This window comes from Pristiophorus japonicus, chromosome 25, assembly GCF_044704955.1.
Source record: "Pristiophorus japonicus isolate sPriJap1 chromosome 25, sPriJap1.hap1, whole genome shotgun sequence".
Lineage (NCBI taxonomy): Eukaryota > Metazoa > Chordata > Chondrichthyes > Pristiophoridae > Pristiophorus > Pristiophorus japonicus.
Window position 1 is genome coordinate 10,154,468 of NC_092001.1, and position 20,593 is coordinate 10,175,060.

Here is a 20,593-nt window from a genome sequence, read left to right on the forward strand (position 1 = left end):
TCTATTTATACTCTGCCCAGTTTTGTATATGAAGAGTGAACAATGTTTAAGCGATGCGATGTGTTCAATTCTTATGCAGTAACTCTATCACCCAGTGTGTGCCGGATACAAAATCATCTAGGCTGGGCTTTCACGCAGCCCTGGGGCATTTTGTTGCCGGTTAAATCGGTCGTTTAGGGCGTGGTATTAATAAAGCCAAGAGCGCGGGCCCGATCCCCATATGGGCCATCCCAATTTTTCATACTTTTTATTCGGTTTTTAGTAACTTTTACAATCAAATCTTCATAACGAAACAAATCCACACGGAATCCCAAGGGATGGGAATTATTTGGAATAACAGCCATTGCTTCTTTGCCGACGGTGTGCAGAGCACAACTTTCTGTTTATACGTGTTTCTTGCTTTGCTGATAACCCCTGAACTGGAGACCTGTTTCCGTCAATGGTTATAAGCAGAACAGGCAGACAGAACGGTTCTGTCGCCTGGAGCTGGGCAAAAGGCTGAAGTTCAGGACAAAAGCACAAAATGAAATGTTCACACGGTACCGAGAGTGAAAATTCCCGGAAAAAGGAGAGAATGAAATGGATTTCAGTGGAAGCCTAGCCGCACTTAACGCTGCGATTGCGCGGACATGTCTTTGGTGTTCTCCACAACAACTGCCATTTGCTGCGAACAGTTTTCCCTGGCGCGAATGTGATGAGAATTTCGAAACAGCAAGGAGGAAAGACTGGGTTGGTCTGCTTGCTGGCACAGACGTTTGCAGCAGCTTCCCTGGTGGTCTAGTGGTTAGGATTCGGCGCTCTCACCGCCGCGGCCCGGGTTCGATTCCCGGTCAGGGAACATTGTATTTGCGTTGCTTCGAAATGCAATGATGTTCCTGAACAAGCTTGCAGCTCACCTCGCTGTTGTCGCCCCAACCATCAGCAGCGTGTCGTGATACAACAGACACTTCTGTTTTAAAATCTGCACTAAATGACAAGATCTCGCTCAACAAGTGGAACTCCAATTGCTGATAGACAACGTAAATTTTGCCAATCATGGCTATCTTTAGTCTTCCAGGTACCTATTTGCGCCACAGCACTCGGGCTTATCATCAATCAATGCATTGCCACTGTGGAAATATTCAGCATTTTAAACTTCGCAACGTGTGCAAGACTGGAATCAGGGAATGCCTGGACCATGGGCACTGATAACTTATCCTTGAGCATTCATTTGGCCTGGGCCCCTTCTATATTGAACATTGGCTCACTGCATATCAATGTTTAGCGTTCACAGGCGATTTCCAAGATCTGAATTTCCCAGCAGAGAATTCATGGAGTTTTTGATCTAACCGAGATTCACCATCACTAACGTTGATTCGCGACTGTTATCTCTCTTCATCATATCAATGCTAAGAACTGAACCTGCTTTAATTTCACCTTGGCTCGGGGTCAGTGCGGCTCAATAGGACTTTGGCCCGTCTCCCTTTCACAACGCATCAGTGCCGAGAACAGAACACGGAATTTTGCTGACATGTTATGTTCTGAAACAGTTATAAACTCTCCAGTATATTTCACTGTGTCTTCAGCACTGTGAGATCTAGCCTGGTGTGCAAACTTTGTGTCTTTATGAACACTTCAGCAGAACATTAAATGAACATATGGAACGACAATTGCTGTTTGACACTTTACGGTTTGCCAACATTTAAGTGCAGTGTGAGAACAATCACAATGATCATTATTCTTCCATGTACGTTCATGCGCGGCATCACCCTAACAAACCGAGCTGATCACAGCGCGGCTCTCAGTCAATTCATTGCCAGTGCGGAAAAATGCATATTTTCAACTTAGCACCGTGCACAATACCGGAATCAGAGAGTGCCTGGATCGTGGGCAATGATAAGTTAACATGAGCATTAAGATTTTCAATATCATTATACATTACATGAACACATCCGGAGCTCATTGCCCAGAAATGAGGACTGAGTGTGCGGGGCAATTCCTTCCGGGGTTTAAGTTTTCTTTCAAAAAGGTGTGAGAAAGTTTTGCTTCGTTTTCTGTCGGGAAGAAATAGCTCAGTTGGGAGAGCGTTAGACTGAAGATTTAAAGGTCCCGGGTTTCGGCAATATCTGGTGATTTTGCGTTTTCTTCATTTTAAGGGGAGAAGCTGGTTTGATATCGAGACAGTGCTTGAGGGAAGAGCTGTTCAGCGGTTGCGTGATACTAATTTTCGACATGATTTTTTTTAGATTCGGCGCTCTTTTTCTGTTACTTTCTATTTATACTCTGCCCAGTTTTGTATATGAAGAGTGAACAATGTTTAAGCGATGCGATGTGTTCAATTCTTATGCAGTAACTCTATCACCCAGTGTGTGCCGGATACAAAATCATCTAGGCTGGGCTTTCACGCAGCCCTGGGGCATTTTGTTGCCGGTTAAATCGGTCGTTTAGGGCGTGGTATTAATAAAGCCAAGAGCGCGGGCCCGATCCCCATATGGGCCATCCCAATTTTTCATACTTTTTATTCGGTTTTTAGTAACTTTTACAATCAAATCTTCATAACGAAACAAATCCACACGGAATCCCAAGGGATGGGAATTATTTGGAATAACAGCCATTGCTTCTTTGCCGACGGTGTGCAGAGCACAACTTTCTGTTTATACGTGTTTCTTGCTTTGCTGATAACCCCTGAACTGGAGACCTGTTTCCGTCAATGGTTATAAGCAGAACAGGCAGACAGAACGGTTCTGTCGCCTGGAGTTGGGCAAAAGGCTGAAGTTCAGGACAAAAGCACAAAATGAAATGTTCACACGGTACCGAGAGTGAAAATTCCCGGAAAAAGGAGAGAATGAAATGGATTTCAGTGGAAGCCTAGCCGCACTTAAAGCTGCGATTGCGCGGACATGTCTTTGGTGTTCTCCACAGCAACTGCCATTTGCTGCGAACAGTTTTCCCTGGCGCGAATGTGATGAGAATTTCGAAACAGCAAGGAGGAAAGACTGGGTTGGTCTGCTTGCTGGCACAGACGTTTGCAGCAGCTTCCCTGGTGGTCTAGTGGTTAGGATTCGGCGCTCTCACCGCCGCGGCCCGGGTTCGATTCCCGGTCAGGGAACATTGTATTTGCGGTGCTTCGAAATGCAATGATGTTCCTGAACAAGCTTGCAGCTCACCTCGCTGTTGTCGCCCCAACCATCAGCAGCGTGTCGTGATACAACAGACACTTCTGTTTTAAAATCTGCACTAAATGACAAGATCTCGCTCAACAAGTGGAACTCCAATTGCTGATAGACAACGTAAATTTTGCCAATCATGGCTATCTTTAGTCTTCCAGGTACCTATTTGCGCCACAGCACTCGGGCTTATCATCAATCAATGCATTGCCACTGTGGAAATATTCAGCATTTTAAACTTCGCAACGTGTGCAAGACTGGAATCAGGGAATGCCTGGACCATGGGCACTGATAACTTATCCTTGAGCATTCATTTGGCCTGGGCCCCTTCTATATTGAACATTGGCTCACTGCATATCAATGTTTAGCGTTCACAGGCGATTTCCAAGATCTGAATTTCCCGGCAGAGAATTCATGGAGTTTTTGATCTAACCGAGATTCACCATCACTAACGTTGATTCGCGACTGTTATCTCTCTTCATCATATCAATGCTAAGAACTGAACCTGCTTTAATTTCACCTTGGCTCGGGGTCAGTGCGGCTCAATAGGACTTTGGCCCGTCTCCCTTTCACAACGCATCAGTGCCGAGAACAGAACACGGAATTTTGCTGACATGTTATGTTCTGAAACAGTTATAAACTCTCCAGTATATTTCACTGTGTCTTCAGCACTGTGAGATCTAGCCTGGTGTGCAAACTTTGTGTCTTTATGAACACTTCAGCAGAACATTAAATGAACATATGGAACGACAATTGCTGTTTGAAACTTTACGGTTTGCCAACATTTAAGTGCAGTGTGAGAACAATCACAATGATCATTATTCTTCCATGTACGTTCATGCGCGGCATCACCCTAACAAACCGAGCTGATCACAGCCCGGCTATCAGTCAATTCATTGCCAGTGCGGAAAAATGCATATTTTCAACTTAGCAACGTGCACAATACCGGAATCAGAGAGTGCCTGGATCGTGGGCAATGAAAAGTTAACATGAGCATTAAGATTTTCAATATCATTATACATTACATGAACACATCCGGAGCTCATTGCCCAGAAATGAGGACTGAGTGTGCGGGGCAATTCCTTCCGGGGTTTAAGTTTTCTTTCAAAAAGGTGTGAGAAAGTTTTGCTTCGTTTTCTGTCGGGAAGAAATAGCTCAGTTGGGAGAGCGTTAGACTGAAGATTTAAAGGTCCCTGGTTCAATCCCGGGTTTCGGCAATATCTGGTGATTTTGCGTTTTCTTCATTTTAAGGGGAGAAGCTGGTTTGATATCGAGACAGTGCTTGAGGGAAGAGCTGTTCAGCGGTTGCGTGATACTAATTTTCGACATGATTTTTTTTAGATTCGGCGCTCTTTTTCTGTTACTTTCTATTTATACTCTGCCCAGTTTTGTATATGAAGAGTGAACAATGTTTAAGCGATGCGATGTGTTCAATTCTTATGCAGTAACTCTATCACCCAGTGTGTGCCGGATACAAAATCATCTAGGCTGGGCTTTCACGCAGCCCTGGGGCATTTTGTTGCCGGTTAAATCGGTCGTTTAGGGCGTGGTATTAATAAAGCCAAGAGCGCGGGCCCGATCCCCATATGGGCCATCCCAATTTTTCATACTTTTTATTCGGTTTTTAGTAACTTTTACAATCAAATCTTCATAACGAAACAAATCCACACGGAATCCCAAGGGATGGGAATTATTTGGAATAACAGCCATTGCTTCTTTGCCGACGGTGTGCAGAGCACAACTTTCTGTTTATACGTGTTTCTTGCTTTGCTGATAACCCCTGAACTGGAGACCTGTTTCCGTCAATGGTTAAAAGCAGAACAGGCAGACAGAACGGTTCTGTCGCCTGGAGCTGGGCAAAAGGCTGAAGTTCAGGACAAAAGCACAAAATGAAATGTTCACACGGTACCGAGAGTGAAAATTCCCGGAAAAAGGAGAGAATGAAATGGATTTCAGTGGAAGCCTAGCCGCACTTAACGCTGCGATTGCGCGGACATGTCTTTGGTGTTCTCCACAACAACTGCCATTTGCTGCGAACAGTTTTCCCTGGCGCGAATGTGATGAGAATTTCGAAACAGCAAGGAGGAAAGACTGGGTTGGTCTGCTTGCTGGCACAGACGTTTGCAGCAGCTTCCCTGGTGGTCTAGTGGTTAGGATTCGGCGCTCTCACCGCCGCGGCCCGGGTTCGATTCCCGGTCAGGGAACATTGTATTTGCGTTGCTTCGAAATGCAATGATGTTCCTGAACAAGCTTGCAGCTCACCTCGCTGTTGTCGCCCCAACCATCAGCAGCGTGTCGTGATACAACAGACACTTCTGTTTTAAAATCTGCACTAAATGACAAGATCTCGCTCAACAAGTGGAACTCCAATTGCTGATAGACAACGTAAATTTTGCCAATCATGGCTATCTTTAGTCTTCCAGGTACCTATTTGCGCCACAGCACTCGGGCTTATCATCAATCAATGCATTGCCACTGTGGAAATATTCAGCATTTTAAACTTCGCAACGTGTGCAAGACTGGAATCAGGGAATGCCTGGACCATGGGCACTGATAACTTATCCTTGAGCATTCATTTGGCCTGGGCCCCTTCTATATTGAACATTGGCTCACTGCATATCAATGTTTAGCGTTCACAGGCGATTTCCAAGATCTGAATTTCCCAGCAGAGAATTCATGGAGTTTTTGATCTAACCGAGATTCACCATCACTAACGTTGATTCGCGACTGTTATCTCTCTTCATCATATCAATGCTAAGAACTGAACCTGCTTTAATTTCACCTTGGCTCGGGGTCAGTGCGGCTCAATAGGACTTTGGCCCGTCTCCCTTTCACAACGCATCAGTGCCGAGAACAGAACACGGAATTTTGCTGACATGTTATGTTCTGAAACAGTTATAAACTCTCCAGTATATTTCACTGTGTCTTCAGCACTGTGAGATCTAGCCTGGTGTGCAAACTTTGTGTCTTTATGAACACTTCAGCAGAACATTAAATGAACATATGGAACGACAATTGCTGTTTGACACTTTACGGTTTGCCAACATTTAAGTGCAGTGTGAGAACAATCACAATGATCATTATTCTTCCATGTATGTTCATGCGCGGCATCACCCTAACAAACCGAGCTGATCACAGCGCGGCTATCAGTCAATTCATTGCCAGTGCGGAAAAATGCATATTTTCAACTTAGCAACGTGCACAATACCGGAATCAGAGAGTGCCTGGATCGTGGGCAATGATAAGTTAACATGAGCATTAAGATTTTCAATATCATTATACATTACATGAACACATCCGGAGCTCATTGCCCAGAAATGAGGACTGAGTGTGCGGGGCAATTCCTTTCGGGGTTTAAGTTTTCTTTCAAAAAGGTGTGAGAAAGTTTTGCTTCGTTTTCTGTCGGGAAGAAATGGCTCAGTTGGGAGAGCGTTAGACTGAAGATTTAAAGGTCCCTGGTTCAATCCCGGGTTTCGGCAATATCTGGTGATTTTGCGTTTTCTTCATTTTAAGGGGAGAAGCTGGTTTGATATCGAGACAGTGCTTGAGGGAAGAGCTGTTCAGCGGTTGCGTGATACTAATTTTCGACATGATTTTTTTTAGATTCGGCGCTCTTTTTCTGTTACTTTCTATTTATACTCTGCCCAGTTTTGTATATGAAGAGTGAACAATGTTTAAGCGATGCGATGTGTTCAATTCTTATGCAGTAACTCTATCACCCAGTGTGTGCCGGATACAAAATCATCTAGGCTGGGCTTTCACGCAGCCCTGGGGCATTTTGTTGCCGGTTAAATCGGTCGTTTAGGGCGTGGTATTAATAAAGCCAAGAGCGCGGGCCCGATCCCCATATGGGCCATCCCAATTTTTCATACTTTTTATTCGGTTTTTAGTAACTTTTACAATCAAATCTTCATAACGAAACAAATCCACACGGAATCCCAAGGGATGGGAATTATTTGGAATAACAGCCATTGCTTCTTTGCCGACGGTGTGCAGAGCACAACTTTCTGTTTATACGTGTTTCTTGCTTTGCTGATAACCCCTGAACTGGAGACCTGTTTCCGTCAATGGTTATAAGCAGAACAGGCAGACAGAACGGTTCTGTCGCCTGGAGCTGGGCAAAAGGCTGAAGTTCAGGACAAAAGCACAAAATGAAATGTTCACACGGTACCGAGAGTGAAAATTCCCGGAAAAAGGAGAGAATGAAATGGATTTCAGTGGAAGCCTAGCCGCACTTAACGCTGCGATTGCGCGGACATGTCTTTGGTGTTCTCCACAACAACTGCCATTTGCTGCGAACAGTTTTCCCTGGCGCGAATGTGATGAGAATTTCGAAACAGCAAGGAGGAAAGACTGGGTTGGTCTGCTTGCTGGCACAGACGTTTGCAGCAGCTTCCCTGGTGGTCTAGTGGTTAGGATTCGGCGCTCTCACCGCCGCGGCCCGGGTTCGATTCCCGGTCAGGGAACATTGTATTTGCGGTGCTTCGAAATGCAATGATGTTCCTGAACAAGCTTGCAGCTCACCTCGCTGTTGTCGCCCCAACCATCAGCAGCGTGTCGTGATACAACAGACACTTCTGTTTTAAAATCTGCACTAAATGACAAGATCTCGCTCAACAAGTGGAACTCCAATTGCTGATAGACAACGTAAATTTTGCCAATCATGGCTATCTTTAGTCTTCCAGGTACCTATTTGCGCCACAGCACTCGGGCTTATCATCAATCAATGCATTGCCACTGTGGAAATATTCAGCATTTTAAACTTCGCAACGTGTGCAAGACTGGAATCAGGGAATGCCTGGACCATGGGCACTGATAACTTATCCTTGAGCATTCATTTGGCCTGGGCCCCTTCTATATTGAACATTGGCTCACTGCATATCAATGTTTAGCGTTCACAGGCGATTTCCAAGATCTGAATTTCCCAGCAGAGAATTCATGGAGTTTTTGATCTAACCGAGATTCACCATCACTAACGTTGATTCGCGACTGTTATCTCTCTTCATCATATCAATGCTAAGAACTGAACCTGCTTTAATTTCACCTTGGCTCGGGGTCAGTGCGGCTCAATAGGACTTTGGCCCGTCTCCCTTTCACAACGCATCAGTGCCGAGAACAGAACACGGAATTTTGCTGACATGTTATGTTCTGAAACAGTTATAAACTCTCCAGTATATTTCACTGTGTCTTCAGCACTGTGAGATCTAGCCTGGTGTGCAAACTTTGTGTCTTTATGAACACTTCAGCAGAACATTAAATGAACATATGGAACGACAATTGCTGTTTGACACTTTACGGTTTGCCAACATTTAAGTGCAGTTTGAGAACAATCACAATGATCATTATTCTTCCATGTACGTTCATGCGCGGCATCACCCTAACAAACCGAGCTTATCACAGCGCGGCTATCAGTCAATTCATTGCCAGTGCGGAAAAATGCATATTTTCAACTTAGCAACGTGCACAATACCGGAATCAGAGAGTGCCTGGATCGTGGGCAATGATAAGTTAACATGAGCATTAAGATTTTCAATATCATTATACATTACATGAACACATCCGGAGCTCATTGCCCAGAAATGAGGACTGAGTGTGCGGGGCAATTCCTTCCGGGGTTTAAGTTTTCTTTCAAAAAGGTGTGAGAAAGTTTTGCTTCGTTTTCTGTCGGGAAGAAATAGCTCAGTTGGGAGAGCGTTAGACTGAAGATTTAAAGGTCCCTGGTTCAATCCCGGGTTTCGGCAATATCTGGTGATTTTGCGTTTTCTTCATTTTAAGGGGAGAAGCTGGTTTGATATCGAGACAGTGCTTGAGGGAAGAGCTGTTCAGCGGTTGCGTGATACTAATTTTCGACATGATTTTTTTTAGATTCGGCGCTCTTTTTCTGTTACTTTCTATTTATACTCTGCCCAGTTTTGTATATGAAGAGTGAACAATGTTTAAGCGATGCGATGTGTTCAATTCTTATGCAGTAACTCTATCACCCAGTGTGTGCCGGATACAAAATCATCTAGGCTGGGCTTTCACGCAGCCCTGGGGCATTTTGTTGCCGGTTAAATCGGTCGTTTAGGGCGTGGTATTAATAAAGCCAAGAGCGCGGGCCCGATCCCCATATGGGCCATCCCAATTTTTCATACTTTTTATTCGGTTTTTAGTAACTTTTACAATCAAATCTTCATAACGAAACAAATCCACACGGAATCCCAAGGGATGGGAATTATTTGGAATAACAGCCATTGCTTCTTTGCCGACGGTGTGCAGAGCACAACTTTCTGTTTATACGTGTTTCTTGCTTTGCTGATAACCCCTGAACTGGAGACCTGTTTCCGTCAATGGTTATAAGCAGAACAGGCAGACAGAACGGTTCTGTCGCCTGGAGTTGGGCAAAAGGCTGAAGTTCAGGACAAAAGCACAAAATGAAATGTTCACACGGTACCGAGAGTGAAAATTCCCGGAAAAAGGAGAGAATGAAATGGATTTCAGTGGAAGCCTAGCCGCACTTAACGCTGCGATTGCGCGGACATGTCTTTGGTGTTCTCCACAACAACTGCCATTTGCTGCGAACAGTTTTCCCTGGCGCGAATGTGATGAGAATTTCGAAACAGCAAGGAGGAAAGACTGGGTTGGTCTGCTTGCTGGCACAGACGTTTGCAGCAGCTTCCCTGGTGGTCTAGTGGTTAGGATTCGGCGCTCTCACCGCCGCGGCCCGGGTTCGATTCCCGGTCAGGGAACATTGTATTTGCGGTGCTTCGAAATGCAATGATGTTCCTGAACAAACTTGCAGCTCACCTCGCTGTTGTCGCCCCAACCATCAGCAGCGTGTCGTGATACAACAGACACTTCTGTTTTAAAATCTGCACTAAATGACAAGATCTCGCTCAACAAGTGGAACTCCAATTGCTGATAGACAACGTAAATTTTGCCAATCATGGCTATCTTTAGTCTTCCAGGTACCTATTTGCGCCACAGCACTCGGGCTTATCATCAATCAATGCATTGCCACTGTGGAAATATTCAGCATTTTAAACTTCGCAACGTGTGCAAGACTGGAATCAGGGAATGCCTGGACCATGGGCACTGATAACTTATCCTTGAGCATTCATTTGGCCTGGGCCCCTTCTATATTGAACATTGGCTCACTGCATATCAATGTTTAGCGTTCACAGGCGATTTCCAAGATCTGAATTTCCCGGCAGAGAATTCATGGAGTTTTTGATCTAACCGAGATTCACCATCACTAATGTTGATTCGCGACTGTTATCTCTCTTCATCATATCAATGCTAAGAACTGAACCTGCTTTAATTTCACCTTGGCTCGGGGTCAGTGCGGCTCAATAGGACTTTGGCCCGTCTCCCTTTCACAACGCATCAGTGCCGAGAACAGAACACGGAATTTTGCTGACATGTTATGTTCTGAAACAGTTATAAACTCTCCAGTATATTTCACTGTGTCTTCAGCACTGTGAGATCTAGCCTGGTGTGCAAACTTTGTGTCTTTATGAACACTTCAGCAGAACATTAAATGAACATATGGAACGACAATTGCTGTTTGACACTTTACGGTTTGCCAACATTTAAGTGCAGTGTGAGAACAATCACAATGATCATTATTCTTCCATGTACGTTCATGCGCGGCATCACCCTAACAAACCGAGCTGATCACAGCGCGGCTATCAGTCAATTCATTGCCAGTGCGGAAAAATGCATATTTTCAACTTAGCACCGTGCACAATACCGGAATCAGAGAGTGCCTGGATCGTGGGCAATGATAAGTTAACATGAGCATTAAGATTTTCAATATCATTATACATTACATGAACACATCCGGAGCTCATTGCCCAGAAATGAGGACTGAGTGTGCGGGGCAATTCCTTCCGGGGTTTAAGTTTTCTTTCAAAAAGGTGTGAGAAAGTTTTGCTTCGTTTTCTGTCGGGAAGAAATAGCTCAGTTGGGAGAGCGTTAGACTGAAGATTTAAAGGTCCCGGGTTTCGGCAATATCTGGTGATTTTGCGTTTTCTTCATTTTAAGGGGAGAAGCTGGTTTGATATCGAGACAGTGCTTGAGGGAAGAGCTGTTCAGCGGTTGCGTGATACTAATTTTCGACATGATTTTTTTTAGATTCGGCGCTCTTTTTCTGTTACTTTCTATTTATACTCTGCCCAGTTTTGTATATGAAGAGTGAACAATGTTTAAGCGATGCGATGTGTTCAATTCTTATGCAGTAACTCTATCACCCAGTGTGTGCCGGATACAAAATCATCTAGGCTGGGCTTTCACGCAGCCCTGGGGCATTTTGTTGCCGGTTAAATCGGTTGTTTAGGGCGTGGTATTAATAAAGCCAAGAGCGCGGGCCCGATCCCCATATGGGCCATCCCAATTTTTCATACTTTTTATTCGGTTTTTAGTAACTTTTACAATCAAATCTTCATAACGAAACAAATCCACACGGAATCCCAAGGGATGGGAATTATTTGGAATAACAGCCATTGCTTCTTTGCCGACGGTGTGCAGAGCACAACTTTCTGTTTATACGTGTTTCTTGCTTTGCTGATAACCCCTGAACTGGAGACCTGTTTCCGTCAATGGTTATAAGCAGAACAGGCAGACAGAACGGTTCTGTCGCCTGGAGTTGGGCAAAAGGCTGAAGTTCAGGACAAAAGCACAAAATGAAATGTTCACACGGTACCGAGAGTGAAAATTCCCGGAAAAAGGAGAGAATGAAATGGATTTCAGTGGAAGCCTAGCCGCACTTAACGCTGCGATTGCGCGGACATGTCTTTGGTGTTCTCCACAACAACTGCCATTTGCTGCGAACAGTTTTCCCTGGCGCGAATGTGATGAGAATTTCGAAACAGCAAGGAGGAAAGACTGGGTTGGTCTGCTTGCTGGCACAGACGTTTGCAGCAGCTTCCCTGGTGGTCTAGTGGTTAGGATTCGGCGCTCTCACCGCCGCGGCCCGGGTTCGATTCCCGGTCAGGGAACATTGTATTTGCGGTGCTTCGAAATGCAATGATGTTCCTGAACAAGCTTGCAGCTCACCTCGCTGTTGTCGCCCCAACCATCAGCAGCGTGTCGTGATACAACAGACACTTCTGTTTTAAAATCTGCACTAAATGACAAGATCTCGCTCAACAAGTGGAACTCCAATTGCTGATAGACAACGTAAATTTTGCCAATCATGGCTATCTTTAGTCTTCCAGGTACCTATTTGCGCCACAGCACTCGGGCTTATCATCAATCAATGCATTGCCACTGTGGAAATATTCAGCATTTTAAACTTCGCAACGTGTGCAAGACTGGAATCAGGGAATGCCTGGACCATGGGCACTGATAACTTATCCTTGAGCATTCATTTGGCCTGGGCCCCTTCTATATTGAACATTGGCTCACTGCATATCAATGTTTAGCGTTCACAGGCGATTTCCAAGATCTGAATTTCCCGGCAGAGAATTCATGGAGTTTTTGATCTAACCGAGATTCACCATCACTAATGTTGATTCGCGACTGTTATCTCTCTTCATCATATCAATGCTAAGAACTGAACCTGCTTTAATTTCACCTTGGCTCGGGGTCAGTGCGGCTCAATAGGACTTTGGCCCGTCTCCCTTTCACAACGCATCAGTGCCGAGAACAGAACACGGAATTTTGCTGACATGTTATGTTCTGAAACAGTTATAAACTCTCCAGTATATTTCACTGTGTCTTCAGCACTGTGAGATCTAGCCTGGTGTGCAAACTTTGTGTCTTTATGAACACTTCAGCAGAACATTAAATGAACATATGGAACGACAATTGCTGTTTGACACTTTACGGTTTGCCAACATTTAAGTGCAGTGTGAGAACAATCACAATGATCATTATTCTTCCATGTACGTTCATGCGCGGCATCACCCTAACAAACCGAGCTGATCACAGCGCGGCTATCAGTCAATTCATTGCCAGTGCGGAAAAATGCATATTTTCAACTTAGCACCGTGCACAATACCGGAATCAGAGAGTGCCTGGATCGTGGGCAATGATAAGTTAACATGAGCATTAAGATTTTCAATATCATTATACATTACATGAACACATCCGGAGCTCATTGCCCAGAAATGAGGACTGAGTGTGCGGGGCAATTCCTTCCGGGGTTTAAGTTTTCTTTCAAAAAGGTGTGAGAAAGTTTTGCTTCGTTTTCTGTCGGGAAGAAATAGCTCAGTTGGGAGAGCGTTAGACTGAAGATTTAAAGGTCCCGGGTTTCGGCAATATCTGGTGATTTTGCGTTTTCTTCATTTTAAGGGGAGAAGCTGGTTTGATATCGAGACAGTGCTTGAGGGAAGAGCTGTTCAGCGGTTGCGTGATACTAATTTTCGACATGATTTTTTTTAGATTCGGCGCTCTTTTTCTGTTACTTTCTATTTATACTCTGCCCAGTTTTGTATATGAAGAGTGAACAATGTTTAAGCGATGCGATGTGTTCAATTCTTATGCAGTAACTCTATCACCCAGTGTGTGCCGGATACAAAATCATCTAGGCTGGGCTTTCACGCAGCCCTGGGGCATTTTGTTGCCGGTTAAATCGGTTGTTTAGGGCGTGGTATTAATAAAGCCAAGAGCGCGGGCCCGATCCCCATATGGGCCATCCCAATTTTTCATACTTTTTATTCGGTTTTTAGTAACTTTTACAATCAAATCTTCATAACGAAACAAATCCACACGGAATCCCAAGGGATGGGAATTATTTGGAATAACAGCCATTGCTTCTTTGCCGACGGTGTGCAGAGCACAACTTTCTGTTTATACGTGTTTCTTGCTTTGCTGATAACCCCTGAACTGGAGACCTGTTTCCGTCAATGGTTATAAGCAGAACAGGCAGACAGAACGGTTCTGTCGCCTGGAGTTGGGCAAAAGGCTGAAGTTCAGGACAAAAGCACAAAATGAAATGTTCACACGGTACCGAGAGTGAAAATTCCCGGAAAAAGGAGAGAATGAAATGGATTTCAGTGGAAGCCTAGCCGCACTTAACGCTGCGATTGCGCGGACATGTCTTTGGTGTTCTCCACAACAACTGCCATTTGCTGCGAACAGTTTTCCCTGGCGCGAATGTGATGAGAATTTCGAAACAGCAAGGAGGAAAGACTGGGTTGGTCTGCTTGCTGGCACAGACGTTTGCAGCAGCTTCCCTGGTGGTCTAGTGGTTAGGATTCGGCGCTCTCACCGCCGCGGCCCGGGTTCGATTCCCGGTCAGGGAACATTGTATTTGCGGTGCTTCGAAATGCAATGATGTTCCTGAACAAGCTTGCAGCTCACCTCGCTGTTGTCGCCCCAACCATCAGCAGCGTGTCGTGATACAACAGACACTTCTGTTTTAAAATCTGCACTAAATGACAAGATCTCGCTCAACAAGTGGAACTCCAATTGCTGATAGACAACGTAAATTTTGCCAATCATGGCTATCTTTAGTCTTCCAGGTACCTATTTGCGCCACAGCACTCGGGCTTATCATCAATCAATGCATTGCCACTGTGGAAATATTCAGCATTTTAAACTTCGCAACGTGTGCAAGACTGGAATCAGGGAATGCCTGGACCATGGGCACTGATAACTTATCCTTGAGCATTCATTTGGCCTGGGCCCCTTCTATATTGAACATTGGCTCACTGCATATCAATGTTTAGCGTTCACAGGCGATTTCCAAGATCTGAATTTCCCGGCAGAGAATTCATGGAGTTTTTGATCTAACCGAGATTCACCATCACTAACGTTGATTCGCGACTGTTATCCCTCTTCATCATATCAATGCTAAGAACTGAACCTGCTTTAATTTCACCTTGGCTCGGGGTCAGTGCGGCTCAATAGGACTTTGGCCCGTCTCCCTTTCACAACGCATCAGTGCCGAGAACAGAACACGGAATTTTGCTGACATGTTATGTTCTGAAACAGTTATAAACTCTCCAGTATATTTCACTGTGTCTTCAGCACTGTGAGATCTAGCCTGGTGTGCAAACTTTGTGTCTTTATGAACACTTCAGCAGAACATTAAATGAACATATGGAACGACAATTGCTGTTTGACACTTTACGGTTTGCCAACATTTAAGTGCAGTGTGAGAACAATCACAATGATCATTATTCTTCCATGTACGTTCATGCGCGGCATCACCCTAACAAACCGAGCTGATCACAGCCCGGCTATCAGTCAATTCATTGCCAGTGCGGAAAAATGCATATTTTCAACTTAGCAACGTGCACAATACCGGAATCAGAGAGTGCCTGGATCGTGGGCAATGAAAAGTTAACATGAGCATTAAGATTTTCAATATCATTATACATTACATGAACACATCCGGAGCTCATTGCCCAGAAATGAGGACTGAGTGTGCGGGGCAATTCCTTCCGGGGTTTAAGTTTTCTTTCAAAAAGGTGTGAGAAAGTTTTGCTTCGTTTTCTGTCGGGAAGAAATAGCTCAGTTGGGAGAGCGTTAGACTGAAGATTTAAAGGTCCCTGGTTCAATCCCGGGTTTCGGCAATATCTGGTGATTTTGCGTTTTCTTCATTTTAAGGGGAGAAGCTGGTTTGATATCGAGACAGTGCTTGAGGGAAGAGCTGTTCAGCGGTTGCGTGATACTAATTTTCGACATGATTTTTTTTAGATTCGGCGCTCTTTTTCTGTTACTTTCTATTTATACTCTGCCCAGTTTTGTATATGAAGAGTGAACAATGTTTAAGCGATGCGATGTGTTCAATTCTTATGCAGTAACTCTATCACCCAGTGTGTGCCGGATACAAAATCATCTAGGCTGGGCTTTCACGCAGCCCTGGGGCATTTTGTTGCCGGTTAAATCGGTCGTTTAGGGCGTGGTATTAATAAAGCCAAGAGCGCGGGCCCGATCCCCATATGGGCCATCCCAATTTTTCATACTTTTTATTCGGTTTTTAGTAACTTTTACAATCAAATCTTCATAACGAAACAAATCCACACGGAATCCCAAGGGATGGGAATTATTTGGAATAACAGCCATTGCTTCTTTGCCGACGGTGTGCAGAGCACAACTTTCTGTTTATACGTGTTTCTTGCTTTGCTGATAACCCCTGAACTGGAGACCTGTTTCCGTCAATGGTTATAAGCAGAACAGGCAGACAGAACGGTTCTGTCGCCTGGAGTTGGGCAAAAGGCTGAAGTTCAGGACAAAAGCACAAAATGAAATGTTCACACGGTACCGAGAGTGAAAATTCCCGGAAAAAGGAGAGAATGAAATGGATTTCAGTGGAAGCCTAGCCGCACTTAACGCTGCGATTGCGCGGACATGTCTTTGGTGTTCTCCACAACAACTGCCATTTGCTGCGAACAGTTTTCCCTGGCGCGAATGTGATGAGAATTTCGAAACAGCAAGGAGGAAAGACTGGGTTGGTCTGCTTGCTGGCACAGACGTTTGCAGCAGCTTCCCTGGTGGTCTAGTGGTTAGGATTCGGCGCTCTCACCGCCGCGGCCCGGGTTCGATTCCCGGTCAGGGAACATTGTATTTGCGGTGCTTCGAAATGCAATGATGTTCCTGAACAAGCTTGTAGCTCACCTCGCTGTTGTCGCCCCAACCATCAGCAGCGTGTCGTGATACAACAGACACTTCTGTTTTAAAATCTGCACTAAATGACAAGATCTCGCTCAACAAGTGGAACTCCAATTGCTGATAGACAACGTAAATTTTGCCAATCATGGCTATCTTTAGTCTTCCAGGTACCTATTTGCGCCACAGCACTCGGGCTTATCATCAATCAATGCATTGCCACTGTGGAAATATTCAGCATTTTAAACTTCGCAACGTGTGCAAGACTGGAATCAGGGAATGCCTGGACCATGGGCACTGATAACTTATCCTTGAGCATTCATTTGGCCTGGGCCCCTTCTATATTGAACATTGGCTCACTGCATATCAATGTTTAGCGTTCACAGGCGATTTCCAAGATCTGAATTTCCCGGCAGAGAATTCATGGAGTTTTTGATCTAACCGAGATTCACCATCACTAACGTTGATTCGCGACTGTTATCTCTCTTCATCATATCAATGCTAAGAACTGAACCTGCTTTAATTTCACCTTGGCTCGGGGTCAGTGCGGCTCAATAGGACTTTGGCCCGTCTCCCTTTCACAACGCATCAGTGCCGAGAACAGAACACGGAATTTTGCTGACATGTTATGTTCTGAAACAGTTATAAACTCTCCAGTATATTTCACTGTGTCTTCAGCACTGTGAGATCTAGCCTGGTGTGCAAACTTTGTGTCTTTATGAACACTTCAGCAGAACATTAAATGAACATATGGAACGACAATTGCTGTTTGACACTTTACGGTTTGCCAACATTTAAGTGCAGTGTGAGAACAATCACAATGATCATTATTCTTCCATGTACGTTCATGCGCGGCATCACCCTAACAAACCGAGCTGATCACAGCCCGGCTATCAGTCAATTCATTGCCAGTGCGGAAAAATGCATATTTTCAACTTAGCAACGTGCACAATACCGGAATCAGAGAGTGCCTGGATCGTGGGCAATGAAAAGTTAACATGAGCATTAAGATTTTCAATATCATTATACATTACATGAACACATCCGGAGCTCATTGCCCAGAAATGAGGACTGAGTGTGCGGGGCAATTCCTTCCGGGGTTTAAGTTTTCTTTCAAAAAGGTGTGAGAAAGTTTTGCTTCGTTTTCTGTCGGGAAGAAATAGCTCAGTTGGGAGAGCGTTAGACTGAAGATTTAAAGGTCCCTGGTTCAATCCCGGGTTTCGGCAATATCTGGTGATTTTGCGTTTTCTTCATTTTAAGGGGAGAAGCTGGTTTGATATCGAGACAGTGCTTGAGGGAAGAGCTGTTCAGCGGTTGCGTGATACTAATTTTCGACATGATTTTTTTTAGATTCGGCGCTCTTTTTCTGTTACTTTCTATTTATACTCTGCCCAGTTTTGTATATGAAGAGTGAACAATGTTTAAGCGATGCGATGTGTTCAATTCTTATGCAGTAACTCTATCACCCAGTGTGTGCCGGATACAAAATCATCTAGGCTGGGCTTTCACGCAGCCCTGGGGCATTTTGTTGCCGGTTAAATCGGTTGTTTAGGGCGTGGTATTAATAAAGCCAAGAGCGCGGGCCCGATCCCCATATGGGCCATCCCAATTTTTCATACTTTTTATTCGGTTTTTAGTAACTTTTACAATCAAATCTTCATAACGAAACAAATCCACACGGAATCCCAAGGGATGGGAATTATTTGGAATAACAGCCATTGCTTCTTTGCCGACGGTGTGCAGAGCACAACTTTCTGTTTATACGTGTTTCTTGCTTTGCTGATAACCCCTGAACTGGAGACCTGTTTCCGTCAATGGTTATAAGCAGAACAGGCAGACAGAACGGTTCTGTCGCCTGGAGTTGGGCAAAAGGCTGAAGTTCAGGACAAAAGCACAAAATGAAATGTTCACACGGTACCGAGAGTGAAAATTCCCGGAAAAAGGAGAGAATGAAATGGATTTCAGTGGAAGCCTAGCCGCACTTAACGCTGCGATTGCGCGGACATGTCTTTGGTGTTCTCCACAACAACTGCCATTTGCTGCGAACAGTTTTCCCTGGCGCGAATGTGATGAGAATTTCGAAACAGCAAGGAGGAAAGACTGGGTTGGTCTGCTTGCTGGCACAGACGTTTGCAGCAGCTTCCCTGGTGGTCTAGTGGTTAGGATTCGGCGCTCTCACCGCCGCGGCCCGGGTTCGATTCCCGGTCAGGGAACATTGTATTTGCGGTGCTTCGAAATGCAATGATGTTCCTGAACAAGCTTGCAGCTCACCTCGCTGTTGTCGCCCCAACCATCAGCAGCGTGTCGTGATACAACAGACACTTCTGTTTTAAAATCTGCACTAAATGACAAGATCTCGCTCAACAAGTGGAACTCCAATTGCTGATAGACAACGTAAATTTTGCCAATCATGGCTATCTTTAGTCTTCCAGGTACCTATTTGCGCCACAGCACTCGGGCTTATCATCAATCAATGCATTGCCACTGTGGAAATATTCAGCATTTTAAACTTCGCAACGTGTGCAAGACTGGAATCAGGGAATGCCTGGACCATGGGCACTGATAACTTATCCTTGAGCATTCATTTGGCCTGGGCCCCTTCTATATTGAACATTGGCTCACTGCATATCAATGTTTAGCGTTCACAGGCGATTTCCAAGATCTGAATTTCCCGGCAGAGAATTCATGGAGTTTTTGATCTAACCGAGATTCACCATCACTAACGTTGATTCGCGACTGTTATCCCTCTTCATCATATCAATGCTAAGAACTGAACCTGCTTTAATTTCACCTTGGCTCGGGGTCAGTGCGGCTCAATAGGACTTTGGCCCGTCTCCCTTTCACAACGCATCAGTGCCGAGAACAGAACACGGAATTTTGCTGACATGTTATGTTCTGAAACAGTTATAAACTCTCCAGTATATTTCACTGTGTCTTCAGCACTGTGAGATCTAGCCTGGTGTGCAAACTTTGTGTCTTTATGAACACTTCAGCAGAACATTAAATGAACATATGGAACGACAATTGCTGTTTGACACTTTACGGTTTGCCAACATTTAAGTGCAGTGTGAGAACAATCACAATGATCATTATTCTTCCATGTACGTTCATGCGCGGCATCACCCTAACAAACCGAGCTGATCACAGCCCGGCTATCAGTCAATTCATTGCCAGTGCGGAAAAATGCATATTTTCAACTTAGCAACGTGCACAATACCGGAATCAGAGAGTGCCTGGATCGTGGGCAATGAAAAGTTAACATGAGCATTAAGATTTTCAATATCATTATACATTACATGAACACATCCGGAGCTCATTGCCCAGAAATGAGGACTGAGTGTGCGGGGCAATTCCTTCCGGGGTTTAAGTTTTCTTTCAAAAAGGTGTGAGAAAGTTTTGCTTCGTTTTCTGTCGGGAAGAAATAGCTCAGTTGGGAGAGCGTTAGACTGAAGATTTAAAGGTCCCTGGTTCAATCCCGGGTTTCGGCAATATCTGGTGATTTTGCGTTTTCTTCATTTTAAGGGGAGAAGCTGGTTTGATATCGAGACAGTGCTTGAGGGAAGAGCTGTTCAGCGGTTGCGTGATACTAATTTTCGACATGATTTTTTTTAGATTCGGCGCTCTTTTTCTGTTACTTTCTATTTATACTCTGCCCAGTTTTGTATATGAAGAGTGAACAATGTTTAAGCGATGCGATGTGTTCAATTCTTATGCAGTAACTCTATCACCCAGTGTGTGCCGGATACAAAATCATCTAGGCTGGGCTTTCACGCAGCCCTGGGGCATTTTGTTGCCGGTTAAATCGGTCGTTTAGGGCGTGGTATTAATAAAGCCAAGAGCGCGGGCCCGATCCCCATATGGGCCATCCCAATTTTTCATACTTTTTATTCGGTTTTTAGTAACTTTTA

At 44.6% G+C, this 20,593-nt stretch overlaps 15 non-coding genes across 15 annotated transcripts; all 15 read left to right on the forward strand.

Annotated features, from left to right (window-relative positions):
- Positions 1-766: 766 nt before the first annotated feature.
- On the forward strand, positions 767-838 carry trnae-cuc (transfer RNA glutamic acid (anticodon CUC)). Its single transcript has one exon. It is a non-coding gene; the product is annotated as a tRNA-Glu (tRNA).
- Positions 839-3,016: 2,178 nt separating this feature from the next.
- trnae-cuc (transfer RNA glutamic acid (anticodon CUC)) lies at positions 3,017-3,088 on the forward strand. The gene has a single exon. It is a non-coding gene; the product is annotated as a tRNA-Glu (tRNA).
- Positions 3,089-4,285: 1,197 nt separating this feature from the next.
- On the forward strand, positions 4,286-4,363 carry trnaf-gaa (transfer RNA phenylalanine (anticodon GAA)). The gene has a single exon. It is a non-coding gene; the product is annotated as a tRNA-Phe (tRNA).
- Positions 4,364-5,278: 915 nt separating this feature from the next.
- On the forward strand, positions 5,279-5,350 carry trnae-cuc (transfer RNA glutamic acid (anticodon CUC)). The gene has a single exon. It is a non-coding gene; the product is annotated as a tRNA-Glu (tRNA).
- Positions 5,351-6,547: 1,197 nt separating this feature from the next.
- trnaf-gaa (transfer RNA phenylalanine (anticodon GAA)) lies at positions 6,548-6,625 on the forward strand. Its single transcript has one exon. It is a non-coding gene; the product is annotated as a tRNA-Phe (tRNA).
- A 915-nt stretch (positions 6,626-7,540) lies between these two features.
- trnae-cuc (transfer RNA glutamic acid (anticodon CUC)) lies at positions 7,541-7,612 on the forward strand. Its single transcript has one exon. It is a non-coding gene; the product is annotated as a tRNA-Glu (tRNA).
- A 1,197-nt stretch (positions 7,613-8,809) lies between these two features.
- trnaf-gaa (transfer RNA phenylalanine (anticodon GAA)) lies at positions 8,810-8,887 on the forward strand. The gene has a single exon. It is a non-coding gene; the product is annotated as a tRNA-Phe (tRNA).
- A 915-nt stretch (positions 8,888-9,802) lies between these two features.
- On the forward strand, positions 9,803-9,874 carry trnae-cuc (transfer RNA glutamic acid (anticodon CUC)). The gene has a single exon. It is a non-coding gene; the product is annotated as a tRNA-Glu (tRNA).
- Positions 9,875-12,052: 2,178 nt separating this feature from the next.
- On the forward strand, positions 12,053-12,124 carry trnae-cuc (transfer RNA glutamic acid (anticodon CUC)). Its single transcript has one exon. It is a non-coding gene; the product is annotated as a tRNA-Glu (tRNA).
- Positions 12,125-14,302: 2,178 nt separating this feature from the next.
- Positions 14,303-14,374, forward strand: trnae-cuc (transfer RNA glutamic acid (anticodon CUC)). The gene has a single exon. It is a non-coding gene; the product is annotated as a tRNA-Glu (tRNA).
- Positions 14,375-15,571: 1,197 nt separating this feature from the next.
- trnaf-gaa (transfer RNA phenylalanine (anticodon GAA)) lies at positions 15,572-15,649 on the forward strand. Its single transcript has one exon. It is a non-coding gene; the product is annotated as a tRNA-Phe (tRNA).
- Positions 15,650-16,564: 915 nt separating this feature from the next.
- trnae-cuc (transfer RNA glutamic acid (anticodon CUC)) lies at positions 16,565-16,636 on the forward strand. The gene has a single exon. It is a non-coding gene; the product is annotated as a tRNA-Glu (tRNA).
- A 1,197-nt stretch (positions 16,637-17,833) lies between these two features.
- Positions 17,834-17,911, forward strand: trnaf-gaa (transfer RNA phenylalanine (anticodon GAA)). The gene has a single exon. It is a non-coding gene; the product is annotated as a tRNA-Phe (tRNA).
- Positions 17,912-18,826: 915 nt separating this feature from the next.
- Positions 18,827-18,898, forward strand: trnae-cuc (transfer RNA glutamic acid (anticodon CUC)). The gene has a single exon. It is a non-coding gene; the product is annotated as a tRNA-Glu (tRNA).
- A 1,197-nt stretch (positions 18,899-20,095) lies between these two features.
- trnaf-gaa (transfer RNA phenylalanine (anticodon GAA)) lies at positions 20,096-20,173 on the forward strand. Its single transcript has one exon. It is a non-coding gene; the product is annotated as a tRNA-Phe (tRNA).
- The last annotated feature ends 420 nt before the right edge of the window (positions 20,174-20,593 follow it).